Source organism: Echinops telfairi, unplaced genomic scaffold (assembly GCF_000313985.2).
Source record: "Echinops telfairi isolate 266 unplaced genomic scaffold, ASM31398v2 ScPeMD7_7421;HRSCAF=8459, whole genome shotgun sequence".
Classification (NCBI taxonomy): domain Eukaryota; kingdom Metazoa; phylum Chordata; class Mammalia; order Afrosoricida; family Tenrecidae; genus Echinops; species Echinops telfairi.
In genome coordinates, this window is record NW_022111321.1 from 14,221,579 (window position 1) to 14,233,151 (window position 11,573).

Genomic DNA, 11,573 nt, shown 5'->3' on the forward strand with positions numbered 1-11,573 from the left:
GGGTCTTAAAGGCTTGAAGATAAACAAGTGGCCATCTAGCTCAGAAGCAACAAAGCCCACATTGAAGAACACATCAGCTTGTGTGACCACGAGGTGTCATGGGAATCAGGAATCGGGCATCAAAAAACAAAAAAGCATATCATTGTAAATGAGGGTGAGTGCAGACTGGAGACCCAAAGCCCATCCTTAGGCAACTGGACACCACCTTACTGAAGGTTTGCGGGAAGGAGATGAGCCAGTAAAGGTGTAGGGAAGTAACGATGAAACATGCAACTTTCCTCTAGTTCTCAAATGCTTCCTCCCCACCACTATCATGATCCCAATTCTATCTCACAAATCTGGCTAGACCAGAGGATGTACATTGGTACAGATTGGAATTGGAAACACAGGGAATCCAGAGCGGATGACCCCTTCAGCACCAGTGGTGATAGTGGCCATAACTGGAGGGTGGGGGGAAGGTGGGGTTGAAAGGAGGAACCGATTACAAGGATCTACATATAACCTCCTCCCTGGGGGGTGAACAACAGAAAAGTGGGTGAAGGGAGACGTCAGACAGTGTAAGATCTGACAAAATAATAATAATTTATGAAATATGAAGGGTTCATGAGGGAGGGGGCGGGGGGAACAAGGGGGAAAAATAAAGAGTTGATATTAAGGCCTCAAGTAGAAAGCAAATGTTTTGAGAATGATGATGGTAACAAATGTACAAATGTGCTTTACACAATGGATGTATATATGGATTGTGAAAAGAATTGTATGAGCCCCAATAAAATGATTTTTTTAAAAAAAGAAGGCTATAGACTTTATCAGGTTAATGGTTTCTGTATTATTCCAATGTTGCTGATAGGTTTTAATAAAAAGATATTTTTAGATTAAAAATTACTTCAGTTTACATTTTTCTAAGGGTTTTATTCTCTTTATCATGAATAATTTCAGCATATTATTAAATACTTTTAGAACCTTCTTAAAATAATCACAACCACTTCTAATTTATAATTTTGAGGAGTTCCATCATAACTTGTTATTATAAAACTGAAATTTTATTCTCAGACTATTAATACTTGACCAAAATATTAAAATTGTTTTATACACAGGTGATTTTGGCTTGCTAACATATTATTTAGTGTTACATTTGTATTACTTTGCTCTAAGTCTGTTTTTCCTAAATTTTCCTCCACTTCCTTAGTTTTTGCCAATTTTATATCAGTACTATAAAACTTCTGATTTCTTTTTACATTCTTTGAAAATCTTTATATAAGGGTTCTCAGGTTCTTATGAGGATTATGAAATATTCTTTACAACCATTTGGACATGGTAAATATTATGGGTTGATTTGATAAAAATGAAAAAATATTCATTTAAAATGTAATGATCAATTTAAACTTTAGCTTTTTTACTTTTTCATACTACTTTTGTTCATCTTATTTTCTAGATATTTTGCCACATATTTCATCATGTCATGTATGGCATTCTTGTATTTAATAAAGTGTGCTAATTCTAATTTTTTCATAATTGATTTTACAGAATGTCAGTGCATTTATCTAATGTCTATTATTTGAATTCTTCTATTATATTATTGGTTGAGTATTTTTTGTACTTTAAGTTGAATTATTTCATACATTTATTTAATTATTGTCTATCTACATACATATATGTCTTTCTGTATGTTTGTGGATGCATAAAGACACACACAAACCCATGAAGGAGCTTTAAAATGTTTGTGGAATAATTCCAGTATCTTTTCATTTCATTTTTACAAAAACTCTTTTGCAACCCCCTCCTTTGTGTGTGTGTGTGTGTGTGTGTGTGTGTGTGTGTGTGTAAGGGATAGTATTAGAGCTTAAATTCTATGTACTTGATTTGTATAAGATTATAGACGACAATGAAAGCTCAAAATCCATCTGAGTGAATTAAATGTCCACTGAATTCCTTCTGACCATTAACCAGCATACACTTGAAAGTAAATTACCTCCACTCTCTCCATCTAGCCTAATGAGGGGCATTCTCTCCTAAGGGTCTGCGTAAGTGATTCCTGGATGTAAACTGCTACATGGAGTTCAACGGTCTTGACTCATTCCCTGATTGTCTTGGTTGGAAGGTCATGGGCTAATCTTGTAAACACATCTGTCTAAGTGCCCCAATCATCATAGTCTCCTTCTGTTTCTGTAGTCCCACCTGGAACTCTGATGTCTTCATCTCCGTCAGTCATGCTTTCATGACAGTTTTCTTGGCCCTAAACGTCCTTTGGAAACCTCTTTATCTCAGCAAATTCTTAGACATTATTTGTACCTCATACTACAGACCTCCCTCATCTTAATGATGTGTCTTTGTCTTTGACTTGCTTAAAACAAAGTTCTCTCATTAAATTATTTTTGCATAAATTATGTTTTCTAAAGCTTATGGAAAATAAAATTATAGATGCTGAAATTTTACTACAAAATTTGAAACCTCTTGAATGTATATCCATATGTTATTAATGTGAATATATACAGTAAAAAATACCTTTATTTATAAAACACATGGTCACACCTATTATTAGATAAGAAATGTGTTTTAAAATTTTAAAAATACTCTGAGGAAAATCTTTCAGATATAAGTCAGCGAGATGATGAAACAGACTTAATGCAGTGATGCACATGATAAGCACCTTTTGCACCTGAAAACACAGCCAGAAAGAAGACTCTCTTCACCTCTGATGTCATGGCAAGTCCAACACCTGGAAAATGACCACATGGCTATAATCCAGGTAGGGTTTATCTGGTGAAAAAAGTGTAACCAAAGGTGCACTGTAGCCTCGTGAAGCTGGAACCTTAACTCCTGTGTGCCAATGTCAAAGCCATTCATTGAGCCTGAAGAGTTACAGCAGACTTTTGACAGCTATTCAACATTGGCAGTAAAACCTGAAATCAGCATACAAGACACCACCGTCCAGTAGTCAACACACTGAAAACAGTACTCAGAATAGCACAGAAGTACAGGAAGAACAAATAAACCAATAAAACCACACACACACACACAACAAAAGCAAAACACACACACAGTAAAATGATAACAGCAACCCATACATACCAATATGGAAACTGAATATTAATGGATTATATGCATCAATCAAGAGACAGAGAGGAGCAGACTGGGCAGGAAAACAAGACTCATCAATATGTTGTCTACAAGAAACACACCTTAGAAAGAAGACAGAAATTGACTAAGCAATTAATGGAAGGAGAACATTTTACCAATATATAAAATTAGAAATCAACAATAGAAAGAGAAAAAGCAAAAAATTAAATGCATGGAAAGTAAACAACATAATACTTAAACAACTAGGTAACAGATGAAATGAAGGGTGAAACTTAAAATTCCTTGGAACAAATGAGAACAAACACAATAAACAAAACCTTTGGGACACAGCAAAAGCAGTCATCAGGGGGCAATTCATAGCAATTAACACACATGTGAAAAGAGAGGAGGAAACCAAAGTCCGCACCTTAGTCCAGCATCTACAACAGCTAAAAGATGAGCAACATCATAACCTCCAACCTCCCAGAGAGAAGAAATCATATCTTTTAGAGCAGAAATAGTGGATTTGAAAACAGGAAAATAACAGATAAAACTCAAACGAAAAGTTAGTTCTTTGACAACAGTGACTGAAGCATATCATCTGAAGCTGAAGGAAGGAGTAGTAGCAGAGGCTAAATGGAGAGATTCTGGTGTGCAGAGGCCATGGGTGACAGTGGGAGCCCAAAATACATTTGTGAGATCTCCAGAGAAATAAGCCCCTGGTGGTTTCTCCATATCCAGAATAGAGGGCTGGGAGGAAACTGGTTGCTAAAGAGAGCGCGTTGCAGAGAAGACCGGAGAAGAGCAACAGGAGCAATCTGACTTGAATGCTTAAAATCCTGTCAGCTGATTTCCCCTCTGATGTATCTTGGGCCTGATCGATTTTTCGACCTTTTCTACATATTTTCGCTTTTCGTTTGTTCATTTTGGGGTTTATCTCAGATGTATTTTGTCATTGGGGGTGACCTTCTTGGATTTTTGTTATATGTTTATCTGTTTTCCAGTATATGAAACCCAGGATTGATGAACATACACACAATGGTTTCTGGGGACAAGGGTGGTGGTGGGAAGGGGGGACAGGGGACTAAAAGGGAGCTGATGTCAAGGAGTTCAAGAAGGAAGAGAATGTTTTGAAACTGATTGTGGAAGCACTTGTACAATACTGCTTGATATGATTGATCTACGAATCACTATATCTGTATTAGTTGGCTTTGCGGGGATAAAAGATGTTAGTTTTTTGAAAGGATAAACAAAATTGAAAAACCACAAACTTACTAAAGGAACAGAAAGGGATAAGGCATCCATCAGGAATTAGAGATGAAAAGTGTGACTCACAGCAGAGCCAAAGGAAACAACCCTTTACTGCACAGGACAGTGGTTCTCAACCCCCTCATGCCGCGATCCTTTCAGACAAGTCCTCATGTGGTGGGGACCCCCAACCATCACATTGTTTTCGTGGCTACTTCATCACTGTCACTTTGCTACTATTGTGAATCGTAATGTAAATATCTGATATGCAGGATGTCTTTTCATTGCTACAAATTGAACATAATTAAAGCATAGTGATTAATCACAAAACAATATGTAATTATATATTGTGAAATATTTATTTCTAGTTACAAATAAATGAAATTTTGTCTTGAAGCATGGTATAGCATGGGTAGCAGTCTTCACGCTGGGTACTCATGTGGGCATATCTGTATATGGGCGGACCTGCCTGGAGATGGATAGAGGAGCGGTGTCTCGGTTCCTAAGACCATCGGAAATATGTGTTTCCCGATGGTCCTAGGCGACACCTGTGAAAGGGGTGTTCGAACCCCGAAGGGCCCGCGACCCACAGGTTGAGAACTGCTGGCAGAGGGTGTCAGCGGCTGTAAATCTTTACGGGAAAAATAAATAAATAAATAAAAATCTTTACGGGAGCAGAAACCTCATTGTCCTGCCGATATTGCCGCCACAGCTTAATAAATACATGATGGATAGAGAGATACAGAGATATAGTTTTCAACTATTCTGAAATTAGGAAAAGGCTCTATATTACTTAGGTTTCTGATTTCTTTACTCAGTCATAAATGTGATCTGTGTAAGATGTGATTTTGGATGTTTTGTGATGTGACTCATGTTTCCATGGAGTCCAGCTTAGCCCAGATTTATAAACATGGGGTTTTCCAGTGTTATTTAACATTACAGCTCTTTCCGTCCATCTGCTTGGCTTCCTAGAAACAATGTAGGCTGGAGGTAAAGACCCAGTGACCGCCGTGTTCAATCCAGTGTGATCGCTGTGGACTTGGAGGGAGGGAGGGAGTTATCGTCTGCATAGTCTTGTCTTGTTTTGATGTTTTACGTCATCGTTTTCCTATTAATAGTAATTACTTCATTGAGTTGTTTAAACTAGTTGAATAGATATAAAACCCCTAACATTGTTCTTGAGAAACTGTAAATCTCTATTTTATGGCTTGAAAAAGTTCATGATGTGGGCTGGACCTGATCTGGTTTCTAAAATTTTCTGTGGTTTTGGGTTTGAACTGTTTTCTTCATTTTTGTTTGCTCTTTTTAGAGTGTATCTCAAAGGTGTTCATGTCAGTGGATCTCACCCTCTGAAGCTGTGTTACATGCTTTTCTGTTTTTTGGTATATGAAATCCAAGTTTGGCGCACCTATAGGGGAAGCAAGTAGAATAAGGGAATCAGGGGCACTGTGGGGTGGGGGTATGGTAAGAAAAGACACTGTCAAAGAGCCCATGGACAAAAGGAATTTGGGGAACCTGATTGTGGTAGCAATTGTACATTCTGCTTGATGTGATTGAAATATGAAATGATATATGTACTAAACTCTAACTAATAATAAAACCCAAAACATTGAATTGTAATTTTTTTACAAACTTTTAAACCCCTGTTCTCTTCAGGGAAAGTGAATGATTTGGACAGCCTGACACAAGTAAGCAAATTGAGACCTGGTCAGACAGGTGAGAGAGAATATGGTGGGATTGTAGTTAAGCATTTGGCTGCTAACCTCCAAGTCACTAGTTCAAAACCACCAGTCACTCCCAGAAAACAAAACAAAACAAAAAGAACGAAGAGGCTGTTCACTCCCATGAAGTGTTACAGTCTCAGAAACCCACAAGTGCAGCTTTAACTTGTCCTACAAGTAGGATATAAATCAGAATTAACTGGATGTTAATGAATTTGTCCACTAGATGTTAGTGAATTTGTCTACCATTTGTCTGTCAGTTTGTGGTATTGTGGTGGGTTGTGTGTAGCTGTGATTCTGGAAGCGATGTCACTGGTATTTCAAATGCCAGCAGGGTCACCCGAAGTGAGCAGGTTTCAGCAAATTTCCTAGACTGAGAGCAGACAAGAAGGACTGGGATGCTGAAACCTTATGCAGAGTTTTAGAACATCGTCAGCTACCGAAGACCTATGGAATGTAGCATGACCCTTTCAGAGATGGGGCCTGGCTCGAAAGGCACTTGAAATGTCACTGCACAGGATCTGCTTTCTCCAAGCAGAGTCGACCACGATGAGGGCTGTGAAGTCAAGCCTGGGGGAGTGGAGCCTTCAGGATCTCTATTTCCTGATGGCGCACAAAGCAAGGTAAGAAGAAGCAGTTACAAAGTTCACTGATAATTAGAACTTGGAATGTACCAAATTGGTACTTTTAGGTCCCACAAGTTGGTTCCTGCTCATAGCAACCATATGCACAACGGTCCTGTCCCATTCTCATAATTGTTTTCCTGCGGCTATTGTTGCAGCCAGAATGTCAGCCTCTTGGAAGGTCTCCTAGTTTTTCGCTGTCCCTCTACTTTAGCAAACACGATGTCCTTCTCCAGGGATGGGTCTCTGCTAACAATAAGGCCAAAGTACGTAAGATAAAGTCTTGCCATCCTTACGACTAGGAAGCCTGCTGGTCATCCTTCTTCCACGACAGATTGCCTCTCTGACCTTGTTTAAATGTTCTTCAGTTTTATCTTGAAGCTGAAACTGTTTTGAAACCTATTTGCTTTGGGTGAACTGACTGGCATTTGAAATACCACTGACATGACTTCCAGCATCAAAGCAAAACACGAGTCACCACCGTATTACAAACTTACAGACAAGTGGTGGTTGATAAAAATGTAGTCTGTTCCATAGTCAGTCCCAGCCTGGTTTTAACTGCTGATATTGAGTTTCTCCATCATCCCTTCCCCCAAATATAACGAATTTGATTTCAGTGTATTACATTTGGAGAAATCCATGTATAGTTGACTTCTGTCTTGCTGCAAAAAAAGGTCTTTGCTAAGAACATGTTACTGGTTTTGCAAAATTTTATTATGCTATCCACAGCTTTATTTCTATAACTAAGTCCCGATTTTCCAACAACTCTTCCTTCCTTTTTGTTTCCAACTTTTGCACCTAATTTTCCAGTGCTTACTAATGCATCTTGATTGCATATTTGATCAATTTCAGACTGAAGTCATTGGTATATTTTTCAATTTCCTCATCACTAGCTTTTGTGGTTGGGGCAAAATAGTTGTATTGACTGAATTTCTTTGAGGGAAAGTATATGTACATATATATTCCTATTACAGATAGCATTGTATTTCAAGATTGATTTTGCAGTGCCTCGGATACTACTCTCTACCTGTTCCATTTCATTTGGATGACTTGTAACTCTGTTGCATTCATACTTCACCCATTCCATATTCCAATCATTGGCAGACCTTGAGTCATACCCCATTAACAAATGAAGATCCAGGCCGTACTCAGCTCACGCCATCATGGTTCACTCCAATCTGAGAAAGCAGCTCCTTAGCTACATTTTGAGTGGCTTCCAACCTAAAGAGCCCATCGTCCAGCACTATCTCTGACAATGGTTTGCTACCATTCATTAGGCTTCCGGTCTCTAACTGTGTTTTAAAGGTATGCCTAAGGTTTTCAGTTGCCCCTCCTCCCAAGTGGGGAACCAATTTCACATTCATTGTCTCTTCTTAGTCTGAACGCTCTGCTGAAATCTGTTCGCTTTGGGTGACCCTGCTGGCATTTGAAATACCAGTTACATAGCTTCCAGCATCATAGCAACACATCAGTCACCACAGTATGACAAAATGACAGACAAGTAGTTGTAGTTAAAATATAGGTAAGTAATAACATCTAAGTTATTGCACAAGACATCTAAGTTATTTTAGATATGGCAAGGGTTTGCTAAATAATAAAAATATTTTCCAGATGTTGATATGTTCAGGTATCTGAAAATAATATAGTTGACAAAAATAATAAGTAACTTGTTAAAAGAATTCTATATATGAGTGATTTCCCAATATCATACGTTTATATTTTTTAAGTTTATTGTAGACCAATCTGTCATATATAATATTGAGTAAATAGCTCTTGTCTCTGGGATGATGCCATCTATTCCCTTTCTTTTGCTAGTAAAACTCATGGGTGATTCTCTTCAAGCAGCAAAAGACAGATGTTATCTAAGCCATGAAATTAGAAAATCCAGCTAGATTCCTGCAATTCATTTTCTCTACCCAACTATTCTGACTGAAATTCTATTCTCTTTTGCTGTCTCTCTATACATATATAGAGAATTATGCTGTGTTTATTATTTTAGAGATATTTTCATTTATACCACCAAGAGATCATTTCACCCACTGCTCTGTTTGGCAGCCAACCTCTTACCACTCTCTTCAGCAATGGTGAGGTGGAAACCTTTCTCACGGGGAAAATAAATCCATGGTGTGCTATCTTTTTCAATAACGAAAATGTTGGAAAGCCAGGTGACAAAGCTATTGTCATCAGCATCTTTCATATGGACCACATCCAAAGAGGGAGGATGTTTCTCTCTACTAGTGATCACACCCCTTCTTCCCAGATTAGCACCTCCACTCACCGTACACATATTACCAGTGTTGAACTTGATGAGATCAGGAATTTTTCCAGTCTCCAAATCAACTTGAATGGTGTCATTAACCTAGATGAGGGGATCAGAATAGCCAATGATGTGAACATTATTAGTCACCAAGTGAGGCATTCCTTTTGTTCCCACAAAGACTTTTCTTTCTTTGTACAATGTGTACTTCTCCTTCTCAGGTATAATATGATGAACAGCAAAGTGTCCCTGGGTGTCACAGATCAGACAGAAATCTCTCCAATCTTGTTAATGTTGATGGTAATCAATAAAGCCAGCAGGATAGGTAATATCAGTTTGGACCTTTCCATCAATCATAATGAACCACTGCATGCAAATATATTTTAAAGCTTCATCACAAGTTAGATCATACTTCAGTCTAGTTCTTAAGAAAACAGTCAGTGGGAGACATTCTCTCAGCTGTCAGGAACCAGTTCATGGATGAGGAACAATCCCACCAGTCAGTGTTCCTAGGATCCAATTCTCTGGAGCAGCTAAGCACGTAGGATGCTTTTTGGGACTACAAGCCATGGCTATACTGAATAAAAGTAAAATTTGTATAAATTTATCATTTTAAAAATATTTTTATCTTTGTATAGGGAACAAAAAAGAAAGCTATAGCTATTTTGCTTTATTATTTATTGAAAAACAACAACAACAAAATTAACATCTGTAGAGTGAAGGTGCTTCCAGGAATGTCTAAGGAATGAAGTGAATGAGACCCAAGCATCCAAGTCCAGCAGGAGTGAGACCAAGCTATGAACAGACGTTGATGGACACTGAGGACCGGGCAGGTTTCTTCCATCCTGCAACACTTGGCAAAGATGATCATTCGTAGCTCAACTATACTAAGACATATTCCAGAAAGATCATTCTAGATATTGTAGTTCATCTTAAACCTGGTAATAAATAAAACGGCATTATACAAAATCACCATGAGCTTCTTATGAAACATGCTTTCCCCTCATTGTGCTTATTGTTCAGAAGCGGAATTGATTCTTCTTCACGGATGAAAGGCAACTGGGGGGAAAAAAGCTGATTTCCCCATGATTCCTGCAGAAGAAAGAAAGTACTGAAGGTAAAGATTGTTGACTTTTTTTCAGCATTCAACCAATCGTTCATCATAATTCTTCTTTTCCATATGATCATGCCACCCCCTCATATTCTTGTTACAACTGTGACCCCCTGGACTGTAGTCAACAGAGCAGTTCAGATGATCTTTGTAAAACTTAAAGTAGATTATCTCACAACTCTGTTCAAGGAACTTTTATTTTGAGAGAGATAATGGTTTCCTATCTCACTTAAAAATTTCAGAAGGGTTTCAGGAGCTCAGTAAAGTCCATCTCCTTTGACCTCTCTCCTCCTTCCTGAATGTACCAAATACCATATTCCCATTCCATTCTTCTTCCTGCCACACGGTACTTTTGCTGTTCCTTAAATAGGTCAATTTAGGACATTCATGTTTATTGCTTCCTATGGCAGGACACTTTTCCAACCTGAAACAGGAAGTTCACTCTTTCATCTTGTCTAAACTTTCATTTCATTTCATTATTTCAAAGAAGTATTTCCTGAATAATCAATCAATAGCAGGGTATCAAGGAGTCCTGATGGTTGGTATAGTGAACTATGGCTTGAACTGCTAATTACAAGGTCAGCAGTTTGAACTCACCAGGTGCTCAACAGGAAGATGAGGCTGTTTACTCCCATAAAAGGCATTTCTACTCTGTTCTGTAGGTAGCTGTGAGTAAGAATGGACTCGATGGGTGTGAGCAACACATCATCATTCACCCTGTCTTTTTAGTCTACACTACATTTCTTCTTAGCTCTCGGGACCTCTAACATATATTCACTTGTGTATTTCCTTAGAATAGGTTTTCATTCATTAGGGTATAATATTTATGAAATCCAAGACTCCGTTTATTTTGATTATTTTTATATTCCAAACACCTAGAACAGAAGCTGATGTATGCTAAATGTTAGTTAAAGTACAAATTCAATGGCTATATACGGTATTGTTGAGTAAACTAGATAGCAAAATCCACTTTTTCTGAGCTGTCTATGTAATTGCATTGTTGGGTGTCAAAAACTAGGAGTAGGAGATGATATGGGTAAATACTTGAAGTACTAAAATAAAATGCTTGGTAAAGTGGAAAGGTGGTGAAAACGTGGAAGGCCCTCGACGAGATGGGTAGACACCATGGCTGCATCAGTGGGCTCAAGCATAGACACAATTGTGAAGATGGTGCAGGGCTGTGCAGTGTTCCATTCTGCTGTGCACAGGGTCACAATGGGTTGGAGCCAACTCAATGGCAACTAGTAACAACAACAACAACAACAGCAAAATGAATGTTTCTTTAAAGTATAATGTAAAATATATTTCTGAGGGTATGACAATATGCCTATACAGCAATGTGTATATATCTGTCATAAAGTACTTGTTGACTCTAAACTCTAAACCTGTAATGAAAATAGTTTAAGATATCTAGCCCTTCTCAAAATGCTTAAATGTTAACGTGGGTGATTGAAGAAGTTTCTAAAGAGTAATTGGATTTGTTCTTCGTCAGTGGATTGATGTTGTTGCTGTTTTGTTGTACATTGTTGCTTGGTTTTGCTCTGTCTTGTTTTTAT

General features: G+C 38.0%; 1 protein-coding gene and 1 pseudogene across 2 annotated transcripts in view; both read right to left on the bottom strand.

Moving 5' to 3' along the window:
* Positions 1-8,681: 8,681 nt before the first annotated feature.
* Positions 8,682-9,476, bottom strand: LOC101653880 (annotated as a pseudogene).
* A 99-nt stretch (positions 9,477-9,575) lies between these two features.
* Positions 9,576-11,573, bottom strand: part of LOC101653056 (caspase-4) — a 25,709-nt gene continuing 23,711 nt past the window's right edge. The window contains exon 9 of one of the 2 annotated variants that reach the window (XM_045297785.1): positions 9,576-9,998. The gene's annotated coding sequence lies outside the window, so the exon portion shown is untranslated. The remainder of the gene's footprint in view (positions 9,999-11,573) is intronic. The other variant, XM_045297786.1, reaches the window with a different exon arrangement.